The sequence below is a fragment of the Arachis stenosperma genome, chromosome 5 (genome assembly GCF_014773155.1).
Source record: "Arachis stenosperma cultivar V10309 chromosome 5, arast.V10309.gnm1.PFL2, whole genome shotgun sequence".
Taxonomy (NCBI): Eukaryota; Viridiplantae; Streptophyta; class Magnoliopsida; order Fabales; family Fabaceae; genus Arachis; species Arachis stenosperma.
Window position 1 is genome coordinate 7,475,052 of NC_080381.1, and position 12,672 is coordinate 7,487,723.

Consider the following 12,672-nt stretch of genomic DNA (forward strand, 5'->3'; position numbering starts at 1 on the left):
CACTTTGATGTGTTCGATTTTAATATTATACCCACTATTTGTGTTTAGATTTAATTATGTCCATAGAAAAGTAAATTATGTAAATGTTGTAGGAATTAGTTTCAACTTTTGATGACCTATTTTTCGGAATGGATTATCGATTCTATCACAGACATTTGTATTCTAACTTTAAGAAGATATTTTTAAAACTCAAACTAAAGCGTTCATGATGTGTAATTGACGGCAGGATAAATTGAATTACTTTTACAAACGTTAGGGATACAAATAGGATTTACCCCAAATGTTGGGAACAAAAACGATAATTTACTCTACACAATATATAATTTGGGATTACACTAATTTGTAAAATTACTTAGTACAAAGAAAAACATAATTAAGCTCTATAGTTGATGACAAGCATTGTAAAATTGCCATGTGTTCAATCAAGTCCTCTTTCAATTGTCTATGCTGCTGCCTATTTCGAAGTTGGGCATTTCTTTGGAAAAATTGATGGTATGGTGCAAAATCTTCTTCTCCCAACTGAGGTTGTGATAAACCATTTTCGACATCATTATACTCTAAGTCTTGAGCAAAATTTCCTGCATAAGTGTCTCTTTCATTCTCAACAATCATATTATGCAATATAATACAAGCTCTCATTATGTTGGCAAGCTTCTTCTTTTCTCAAAAGCGAGCTGGACCACGTATAATTGCAAAGCGTGCTTGCAACACTCCGAATGCTCGCTCCACATCTTTTCTTTGCCCTTCTTGGTATTATGCAAATAACTTGCGTTTCTCTCCTTGTGGCTTTGAGATTGATTTGACAAATGTGACCCATTCAGGATAAATATCATCTGCTAAATAGTATCCCATAGTATAGCTATTACTATTAATAGTATAATTTACTTCTGGAGCATGGTCATTTAGTTGGAAACGACAAAGAAGTTGGAGTAACATTTTCGATGGAGGGGTTAAATATGGATGAAAATAGTGTTAGGATTTGGTTGAATTAGTCTCACATTGCTTAGGATAGCAAATGGAGTGGGTGGCCTAGGCTATAAATATGAGGCTAAGTTCTCCATTTGTTTTTGCACCAGTCAGAAACACTTTAAGCTTGTATCTGATTTTTTTTTTCTCTGTACTCTTTGATTAGAGAGTGTTGTGAGGTGTAGTTAGATATTTGTTTTGAGAGAGTGTGGGTGTACTGGGGTGCCAGTGTTAGAGAGAAAGAAGTCTATGTGTTGTAACAATTTTTACATAGTGATATTCTCTGGTTGTCATTTGACAACGGCCGTGGTTTTTTCTCCGGTAATTGGAGTTTCCACGTTAAATTCTTGTGTTGTGATTGTATCTATTTTATTTCTCTGTCAAAGGTATTTTCTCAAGGGGGAATGGTGTCTTATTTCCAACAAGTGGTATCAGAGCTTCGGTTCGGTGGGATTTATTCTTAGTATGCTCTGTGGTTGCAGCCTAGTCTGACCTTCCACATCAGAAAAGAATTTTGTCCTGTAGCTTGAGATTGATCTTTGGTTGCTGTTGTTGTTGCTGGAAGGTAGTGTGACACTGTGAGATTGCAGTTTGGAAAGGTTCTGACTAAGGAAAGACTTGGTATTTAAGTGTGTCCATTGTGACCCACCTCTCTTTCCTGGGGACTCTTCCTAGTACACGGTCTACAGTTGAGTTTTACTATTCCATTATACGGTTGTAACAATGTCAGGATATTCAAGTGCTGTGAAGCTTGAAATAGAGAAATTTGATGGAAGAATCAATTTTGGCTTGTGGCAAATACAAGTCAAGGATGTGTTGATACAATCAGGTTTGCACAAGGCGTTGAAGGAGAAGATCTCTGGTTGCTCTCTCTATGAGAGAAGATGATGTTCTCTATAAGACAAGAAGTATCCTCATGGTATTACCGCACTACCATGGATAAGGATAAGTTGTGGCAATCGGGTCCACAATTGCACACGGACATTGGTTGGCATTGAGATGCAAGGTGTGTGGTGGAGTTAGGTCGATGGCTGAAGAACTTCCAGGAAAAGCCAATTTGGAAGTTGCACCATGAATTTTCAGCAAGGTTTCGATCTGTACCAAGGCGAAATGCTTGGAGTAGTCTAATTTCAAGTGAGTATACTTTCATGGTGGAGTATGATAGTTCTCTGAACTATGATTGTCGGTATAGACAATGGCAGCAAAGAATTGTCGGTGTTGACAATGGAAGCTGAAGATGTGTGACTATTTCAATCAAGGTGGAGATTGTTAGGATTTGGTTGAATTAGTCCCACATTGCTTAGGATAGCAAATGGAGTGGGTGACCTAGGCTATAAATATGAGGCTAAGTTCTCCATTTGTTTTTGTACCAGTCAGAAACACTTTAAGCTTGTATCTGATTTTTCTTTTCCTCTGTACTCTTTGATTAGAGAGTGTTGTGAGGTGTAGTTAGATATTTGCTTTGAGAGAGTATGGGTGTACTGCGGTGCCGGTGTTAGAGAGAAAAAAGTCTATGTGTTGTAACAATTTTCACATAGTGATATTCTTTGGTTGTCATTTGACAACGGTTGTGATTTTTTCTCCGGTAATTGGAGTTTTCACGTTAAATTCTTGTGTTGTGATTGTGTCTATTTTATTTTTCTGTCAAAGGTGTTTTCTCAAGGGGGAATGATGTCTTATTCCCAACAAGAAATAGAAAATGTGGTGTTTGTGAATTTTGATTTTGCGGTTGGAATATAGGAAATTGATTATTATAAGGAGCTTGAAAATTGAAATTAAAAATATTTTGTAGATTTGGATTTTGAAATGTACTCGGTAGTGTGAAGTTTTGATTTGGGACTTGAGAGTTTGAGGTTTGAGATTGTTGGGTATTTGGAATTTGAGAAAAGTTTTGTAAGTAATTGAAGAAAGAGTTGAGTTGGTTTGGATCCATTTTTCCGAACAAAAAATAATATTAGCAGAACTTTGATTTCTAAACTTGGAAGAAGATGAAGAAGAGTAGTAGAAAGTGTGGGAATAGAAGTGTATCTAAGTGGTATATATATATTATAGAGTAACAAAATATTAATTTATTAATAATAACGGTAACATAGTAATAACTAGTTTTCATCGGCTAATTGTACAACGGCTAATTTTGCAACGGCTAACTAAATATAATAATATAAATCATTAATTAAATAAAAATTTAATTAATTAATTAATTAATTATTATAATTATTAGTAAATTAAATATGATTTAATTATTTAATATAATTATTTATATATAATTATATAAAATAATTAAATCATATTTAATTTATTAATAATTATAATAATTAATTATATATGTAAAGTATAATATATCTAACTGTCAACTCACATATGTATTATGTATATAAAGTATTAATTTTATTAATAAAATATAATTTCTTTGAAAGAAATGGAATAGGACTTCTATTGCTTTGAAGCTCGTGAAAAAACTCATTTTGTGTTTACTTCAATGATAGGTCCTCATCTTTTCCTGACACAAAGTAAATGAGGCTCTAAATTCTTCTACCATTGGAGTTGCTCTTACATTTTTCGTGAATAAATATGGAGAGAACTAATTTTAAGCGAGAAACTCTTGGTGCCAGTCATTAAATTTTGAAAAATATGAGTGTAAATTGTGTTGATTCATGTGTGCAAAATTCTAATAAATATAGATATACATTATATATTTATTGTATGTAAAACGTATGTAAATATAGATGCAAATTATTGTTGACTAAGTGTTTAATTAAAAATGATAATATTTACTGGTTATATAATATTGTTCAGTTTTAATTACTAATAACACAAATTATTTTTTATATTAGATGAGGATGGTATTTTTTATGATAATAAGATGTAAAGGTATTAATATCAAATATCATTCTGTTTAATTTAAAATGTAAAAATTGAATCTTTCGATTTTGAAAAAACAAAAATTAGGCCTTTTGATTTCTTTCTTAAAGACAAAAATGAGATCATTCCATTTGTAAATTTCAAAATAAAAAATTACAACAAACAAAATAGACCTCTCATTTAATATTAAAGTTTTTTTAAATTTTTTTTTATAAAGTAGTCGAACTGAATTACATGGTCCCATACTAAAAAAATAACGCAGTTTCCAGCCTATTAATAAATATTGATTAAATTTTTATTATAAAATTATTTTTTTAATCTTCACTCCAAATTTATAAATAATATTAATTGAAAAATAGATGATTTCTTAGGTAAACTCATTTTTCATCACCAAAAAATAATCAAAATAAGTTACCCCAAGGCCACTTTGACTGTAGAGACACGGGTTCATACTCCACATACTGCCAACTTTGTTTTACTGTTACCGATTATTTTTAGGTTATGTTTAGTTGAAAAGAAAGAAATAGAAAAAAAAAATTAAATAAATTTTTATTTTTCTTAGATATGTTTAGATAAAAAAAATTTATAAAAAAATAATTTTATTTTTATATTATAAAATATATTAAAAAAGATGAAAAAATAATATTGGAAGTTATGAGAAAAAATAAATGTTTTCTTTCTTTTTCTGTCTAATATTAAAGAGAAAAAAATTAGTAGGTCCCACCAATTTTTTTCTATCCTTTTTTTTTCTAATTTTTTTCATAATCAAACAATGAAAAATAATTTTTTTTTCTTTTTTTTTTTATTTTCTCTTCAAATAAACATAGTGTTAGTGTTGTGAAAAAAGATCAGTTTAATACTATTTTTTTGTGGTGACTAGTTTAACACTAATTAAACTTTCACTAGATAGTAAATAGGTAGTACTTCAAGTTACTATTACTGATCTGATAAGGTAGTTTACATACGAGCGCTTTTACACCATCTTTTTTAATTGCCTCGTTTGGTTTTGTTGTCCAATATTACTAAAAACAGATATTCAGTTTTGAAATATTTACATTGAATGTGATGTATGTGCAAAATAATAATGTTAAGAAGATAAAAAAAAATTCATTCAAATAGTCTAAATTTATTTTATTTAATATTTATTTATTAAGAATATATTAAATAAAATAAAAAATAATAAGTTTTAATAGTTTTTAGTTAATATTTTGTTATAAAAAATTTATGTGTAAATAACAGTACAGTGTGCTGTAATTGGTTTTTATTAAGAAAAATGTCTGGTTTAATTAATTCATTAGTGCAGGTATGAGTGTATAACCCCATCACACCTAGCTCTAGTAGTGTCGGTGAAAATGAAAACCATTTAGATAGATGACTTTGATTCTTGATTTGTCGCATGACGCGGCCATTATTGGGTTTATGACTTGTCAATAACAAACTCAAAATACCGCACATGGCATCCACACACCATGAATAAGAGGGAAAATAAACTTTATATTTGGGTGAAATGATAATATTACTCCTATTTTGATAATGTTATTTTTTTTATAAATTTATATAATATTAGTATTTTTATTCGTAACAACATTAAAAAATATCAATTTTTTAAAATTATATCGATTTTATCATAATATTATAAATTATAGTACAAAATATTTATAAAATCAAATTATTTAAAAAAAATTATAAAAGACAAAAGTTTCTGTCAGCTAAAAATACTAGAATCTCTGTAGATAAAAAAAAAATTAAATAATAGAATTTTTTTAGTTATTATTTTTCATGTGAAAGAGTTTAATTTTTAAATAATAATTAATTTTAATATTTATTATTATATAAAATTTAAAAGAATTTAATGTGTATATTCTTACATTTGATTAGGCGTTAAGTCTGTTGTACAAATAAAAATAATTAATTTTTATACTTGTTACTTAAAAATAATATTTTTTTCTCTCTATATATGTAAAAATATAATTAGATATTAGCATAAAAAATTATATTGATAGTTATAAATTAACTCAAAAAATTTTTTTAAACAATTGAATCTTGATTCTAATGTTTAATTACAACATTAGTATTTTTTTAAATTATATATAATAAATATTTAAAGAAAGAGAAGTAAAAATATAGATTAAAAAGATGAGCAATAAAATTTAAAACTAAATAAAAAATATGCATATAATAATATTACTTTTAATTTAAATTATATGATTTTGTTAATTTTATTATTTGTAAAACAGAAAGATAGAGAAAAATAAGAAAAATGAGAGAGAGAATTTGTTAATTTTAGAAAGAAAAAAATTATTTTAATTATAATAAAAAAATTATCTAGTGACACATTTTGGTTTGTCAAATTACTAATACAAAATATAAAATATAAATTATATATAGAGTGGATAGGATAGAGAGAATAGAAAAATAGAGAGAGGTAAATAGAGAATGTAGGAAGAGAATTTATTAATTTTGGAGAAAATATTTCTTTTCAATTTTAATAAGAAAGTGTCACGTGACACATTTTGGTTATTAAATTAGCAATATATAATATATAATATATAATATAGTTATATTTTAATTTTTAATTTTATATAAATATTTTTAGAGAATGTCATGTTATCTATTTTGATGGTTAAATTTATAATTTGTAATTAGTCATTGATAATTATATAAAAAAGATATAGTGGATGCGAGAATGAGAGAGATAAAAAAATGGAGACAGAGGAGAGGAGAATTCTTTAATTTTGGAGAGAACAAAATTGATTTCAATTACAATAAAAAAGTGGCATGTGATATATTTTGGTTATAAAATTAATAATATATAATAAATATAATGTAACAAATTATGTGAAAAATCTATTCTATTATATAAAAATTGGGTTTTTACACTTAATGATAAAGTTGACGTCATGATTCTGAGAGTGTTTCCTGACTTATTTTTTTAACTCATTAAATATAATTCATTACGATGGATTAATTATATCAACTAATTGATTTGATTAGATATTTAAGTATCACATAATTTAATATTATGTATATCAATTAATTGAATATAATTGTTAGAGTATAATTAGGATCAATTAGCATTATTCAACATATCTGAATATTTATTATAGGATATTACGTCTTTATTATTTCGATTCTCTTATTACCTATAAATACTCTTTTATATTGTATCATTCTACACAACTTGAATACTCAAAAACCTTTTTTCATATTGTTCCCTCTCTCATTTCTAACATAATATCAGAGTCATGATATCCTCCTTGAGGAGGATAAGTTTATTTTCTTTTGGTAAAATCACCATACTTTTTATATTTTTCTTCTGTGCCATTTTTTTTCTTTTTTTTTGTCAATGCTTTGATACTTTTCTAACATCGTCGATTAGCTCATCCACTACTTATTTATTTTCATGGAGGAATCATATATTTTTCGTCACCTTCCGATAGTTTGTCATCTCTTCACACTTTGTCACTTTTCAGCAGTTTTCTGACAGTTCACCATCTTTTTAGCAGTTTTTCGACAGTTAGCCACTCTCGCAGCAGTTCCATCTGCTTCTCTTCCGGCAGTTTCGTTTGCATTTTTTTCGGCATTTTTGTTTGCGCTTTCTTCTGGTAGTTCCGTTTGCACTTTTTTCCAGCAGTTCCGTCGCGCTTCCTTCCGACAGTTCTATCTGCTCTTTCTTCAAGCAGTTCCGGTATCCGTTCTATCAGTTTATGCATTTTTTTATTTAGTTGTTTCAAGTAAGTTTCAAACTCAAGTTGTCACTTGAGTTTGAGGGGGGATGTTAGAACATAATTAACATCAATTAGATCAATTAGCATTATTTAACATATATGAATATTTATTATAGGATATTACGTCTTTATTATTTTGATTTTCTTAACATCTATAAATATCCTTCTATATTGTATCATTTTAAACAACTTGAATATACACAAACTTTTTCTCTATTACTCTCTCTTACCCTTTATAATAATAATAAATACAATTTAATTTAGTTAGAAGTTCATTGTTTTATAATCTTATATATATAATAAATACAATTTAATTTAGTTAGAAGTTCATTGTTTTATAATCTTATATATATATATATATGACAGAATAAAATTGTAAAAATAATTTCTTTATCACTTTGGATATTTTAACTCTTTTTTTCTCTTTATATGTAATTTTGTTTTGCGTTAACTTTGTTTATTTAATGATGAAATATACTCATGTTAATTCTATCATATAATAGTTTGTTTTTCTTCTATATATTTTGATTTGTGTAGTTACTATTGATTTCGCTGTTTTCGTTTTCTTAATTGATTAAGATTATAATAATTCATCATAAATTTATGTTTTGTAGAAAAAATTTATCAATCATAAAATACAGAAGACTTAACCAAAAAATTTAAAAAATATTGATTAATCACAAAATAAAAAATTATAAACTATTTTTTAATTATGTTGTAAAATATAAATTGAGACTATATTTAAAGTTAGTTTTTTACCATTAATATTAACTTAAATTATAATAAGGTAAAAAATAAAAGTTGTATATAAAAATTTAATTTAATTATTTATACTATCAAAAGTATTCTTTATTATATTCTATTTATTTTTATTCATTGATGATCTTTAATTGTCTATTAAAAAATAAAAATTTAAGTTGATTACATTGATATATTTTTTTAATTAAATTTCAGTTATTTTAATTCTTGCAATTTTTTATTCTAATAATGTATTTTAATTAATTCATTAATATAATTTTAGTATTTATATGTCATTAATAATAATAATAATCTCATTTTAAAGTGACATTTTATCCCCAATATATATATATATATATATATATATATATATATATATATATATATATATATATGTATATGTCTAATTATAGAAAATCTACTATTTCTTTATACAAGTAGATTAGACATATTTATATTCAATTTATTTGATTACTTAATTAAAATTAGTTATATTAAAAGATTAGATTAAGATTATGATAGATTAATTATATTGTTATTAATTAACTATGTTAAAAGATTAAGATTACCATGGATTATCATTGTTTTTATTTTATATATTAATTCAAATATTTAGTTTCTTTTTATTATTATTTTTTATTCTCTTATTCTATGTGTTTATTCCTATAAATCTTGCTAAATTAAATAAGGTACTGTATATCTTCTTTTTATTCTTTTTTTATATACACATAAACTTTATTAAATTATTTCTCTTTTATCTGATAATTTTATTTTTCTTCTATTTATATTTCTTTCCTTCAATATTTTATTGGTTCTTATGTTTCTAAATTTTATTTTAATTTATATATTTGTTCTTATTACACCTAACATTTTTTATTTATGTGTAATATACATTCTTATATATGTTATAGAAATATAATTTGATTCCATTAACTTGTCCTTTTTTTTTTTTGAAAAATCTAAAGCTAAAGCACAAAAATATATTTATAGATATTTTATTTCTTTAACTAAAAAATATAATATTTTTTGTCATATTTATTGAAATTCTAAGTTAAATATGAATATTAATTTTTTAAATAGAATAAATATATTTTAAATTTTATGCATCTAAAAAGAATATTCTATCAATGTTAGAATTATTTAGATGGATAAGTAAAAGTGAATATAGAATTATTTAGAATGGATAGAAATAAGTACATCTTTTTATTGAAAATACAAATTTAAAAATATTATATTGAATTTGGAATAGTCAACCACTCATTAAACCATTGTATGTTCAAAATATTTTTGAAGAAATGAAATAATTTTAGGTATATAATTTTTTGTAAAAATTTAATTAATTCAAGATATTTATTGTCGTTTTAAAAAAGTAAAGTGAAATGATAATTTAATATTTCTATACTCTTAAAATATTATTTACTTATTTTTCTAGCATTCTTTATCATCCAATGATTATATTAATATAATTTAATTCAATAAAATTATTTATCATTATTTGATTGAATAAAAATTTTATTTTATTTGAAAATTTTAGAATTTCTCAATTTCAAGATCATCCATGTTAAATAATTAAGAAATATAACTGAGAGCACGGAAGTGTCCCTTCATTTAAGAGCATGATTGAGATTAGAAAGATTGGCTCTTATGGTTCTTTGATTTTCGTCAACCAAAACCTTTTGTATCCCTAATAGGGTTGAATCACAACACGGAGGCGAGTTTTGATGTGTTAGAGACCAAAATCCTGAAGTTATTATTTATATTTGAGTGTGACATTCATTAAACCCTAAAACTCAAATAAAATAGTATCTATTATTTTAATCTCATTTATCCAAATCAAAAGTAATAATGACTTATTGAAGATTGTGGTAGGCTTAGAGAAGGGGGTTGAATCTATGCCTTCCTTTTAAGTTGCTGTTATGACCCTTTTAAAACAAACTTTCAAATCTGATTCTGTTTGTACTCAGCAGCGAAAATTTATGAGACAATTTATTTTTGTCTCATGAATATTAAAAAACAGAACACAGTAGAGAAGAGAAAAGCTAACACCAACATGTATCCTGGTTCAATTGCCTTGTGCTATGCAACCTACGTCTAATCTCCTCCACAACAATGGAAGAATTTTCACTATAGTTAAAAGTATTATATACACCAATTCCACAAAATTGACCCAATCCTTTCACACTCAAGTTCTAACCTAACTTGACATTGGCTATGCTAATACCTGACTCTTCAATTTTAGTGCTAACCCAACTAAGAAAAGGATACCTAACAGGTACAAGATACAAGACACTTAATCAACCTAAAGAAATCTGAAATAATTCTAGGCTTTTTTCTCAAGTGTATCACTCAGCCTTTTTCCACTCATGGCTTTTACTTGAGCTCTCTCAATATGCCTTTTCTCTCAAGAAATTACAGAAAGATAAACATAAAAAAGTACATTACAATCTGTAAAATATGAAGGAGATTAATGTTTCAACAGCCTCTTTGCTATGTGATAAACCAGATTTGCTAGCCTCTGATTCAGTTCTTCATTCCGGCGAAATGCTCTTTTTACTAGGAAACACTGTCCAGTTAGATGAACTTCTTCAGAGAGCTCTTCACAGAACAAAACCTCAATAACACTGGTTATCTCTCCTTGGCTTCTGAATGAATAGCAAATCTCTTTTATCTCTTTACATGTTATTAGATTCTTCTTCCTAGGTCAACTCTTTGAGCACTGTGCTTCACCAACCCACAAACTCACTTTTTCTCATTAAACCTCAGAGTAGAAACTTTGCTTCTGACTTCTCTATCTTGACCGAAAGCCATAAAACAACAACCAAAAAATTTTTCGATGGTAAACTGAATCTGAGCCATTGAGAAACTACTTGGTCCCCAAGAATCACTTGTGACCGTAGATACACAGCAGTGAAGAACACAAATCAACTTTCTTTTGTATCTCTTTTCGGACTGAGCGGAGAGTTGGGAAGAGGAGAAGAAGATATGTTGCATGTATAAAAAAATGGGTTACCTTTTAGTTTCTGATCTTTTCTTGATGTGGTTTGAAATGGTTGATTAGACTTTACCCTTCTTTGCTTAACCTTCTCTTACCTTCTTCTTCCGTGACAAGCTTAGGAACTAAACTCTCTTTCTTACTTTTTTTGAGTTCTGTGATTTGACTGAGACAGAGAAAAGAAACGTTGCTTTGGAGGCAAGATGGAGGCGTTTGTTGAAATCAAATTGAGCTTGGATCAGATATCCATTAGGTAACCCGTTTGATTTTTTTGGCTTTGTTTCCTTTTGTGCTTCACTTGATTAACCAGCCCACCAGCCTTATATTTTATTTTCATTCCAATTTAATTTGGGCTATAAGATTGAATTTTGGCTTGCAACATTTAATAAATAATTAGCAATATGCAATTATCAATAGTCAACATTAATTATTTATTTTGCCCAAAAATAATGTTTATCATCACTAATTAATTTAGTTAATTTCTTAACTCAACACTTATTTAATTTAATATTTATGACAACGATCACCGTTATATATATCATTTAATGTGAAATTATTTAAATTTGTGATTATAATTAATATATGTATTGTCCATAAATATATTAAGAAATAATAATTTCCTAACAATCTTCGACTTGGGTTGTACATATATATTTTTCTGAGATAATCACATCTTATAAATTTTATGCGTACATCTGAATGTTATTTCCCTGATTACTTTAATAATCTGCTCTGTTTCATATATTAGTTATGAAATTACCGCAAATTTTATCACATTTGTGTCGCAATGAAACCACGATGATCGCTATACTAAAATACTCAACCACATAGATCAAAATTGGATGAGAAAATTCACAAATACATGCAAAAATTGTCTCATGCGTGCCTATTTTTAACTGGTCCAACTTGAATAAAAACTTATTTTATTCGGTGACAGACTCAGATGAAATTGCAACAACAATGCCCGGGCTCATAGCAACGGCGACTAAGTGATAAGTTTGTGGAAGAAAAAGAGACAAACTTAACAAACTCATATAGAGAGAGAGAGAGAGAGAGAGAGAGAGAGAGAGAGAGAGAGAGAGAGAGAGAGAGAGAGAGAGAGAGAGAGAGAGAGAGAGAGAGAGAGAGAGAGAATTTACCTAGAGAAAATAGACTCGGTAGGAGAAAGGTGGCGACGGCCTCAACAGCGACGGTAAGTCGGTAACGGGATAAATAGCAATGGCGATATGAGCTATGAAAGAATATGGGAGCGGTGAAGGGGATAGGCGCGATGGGTTCAACAACGACGATGACGGGAGATATGAGGTTTTTTGTGAAGAAGTCGAGAAGAAGAAGATTCTGGGTGAGGATGACTAGGTTTCTCTTGCATGGCTATAGAGTATAGAC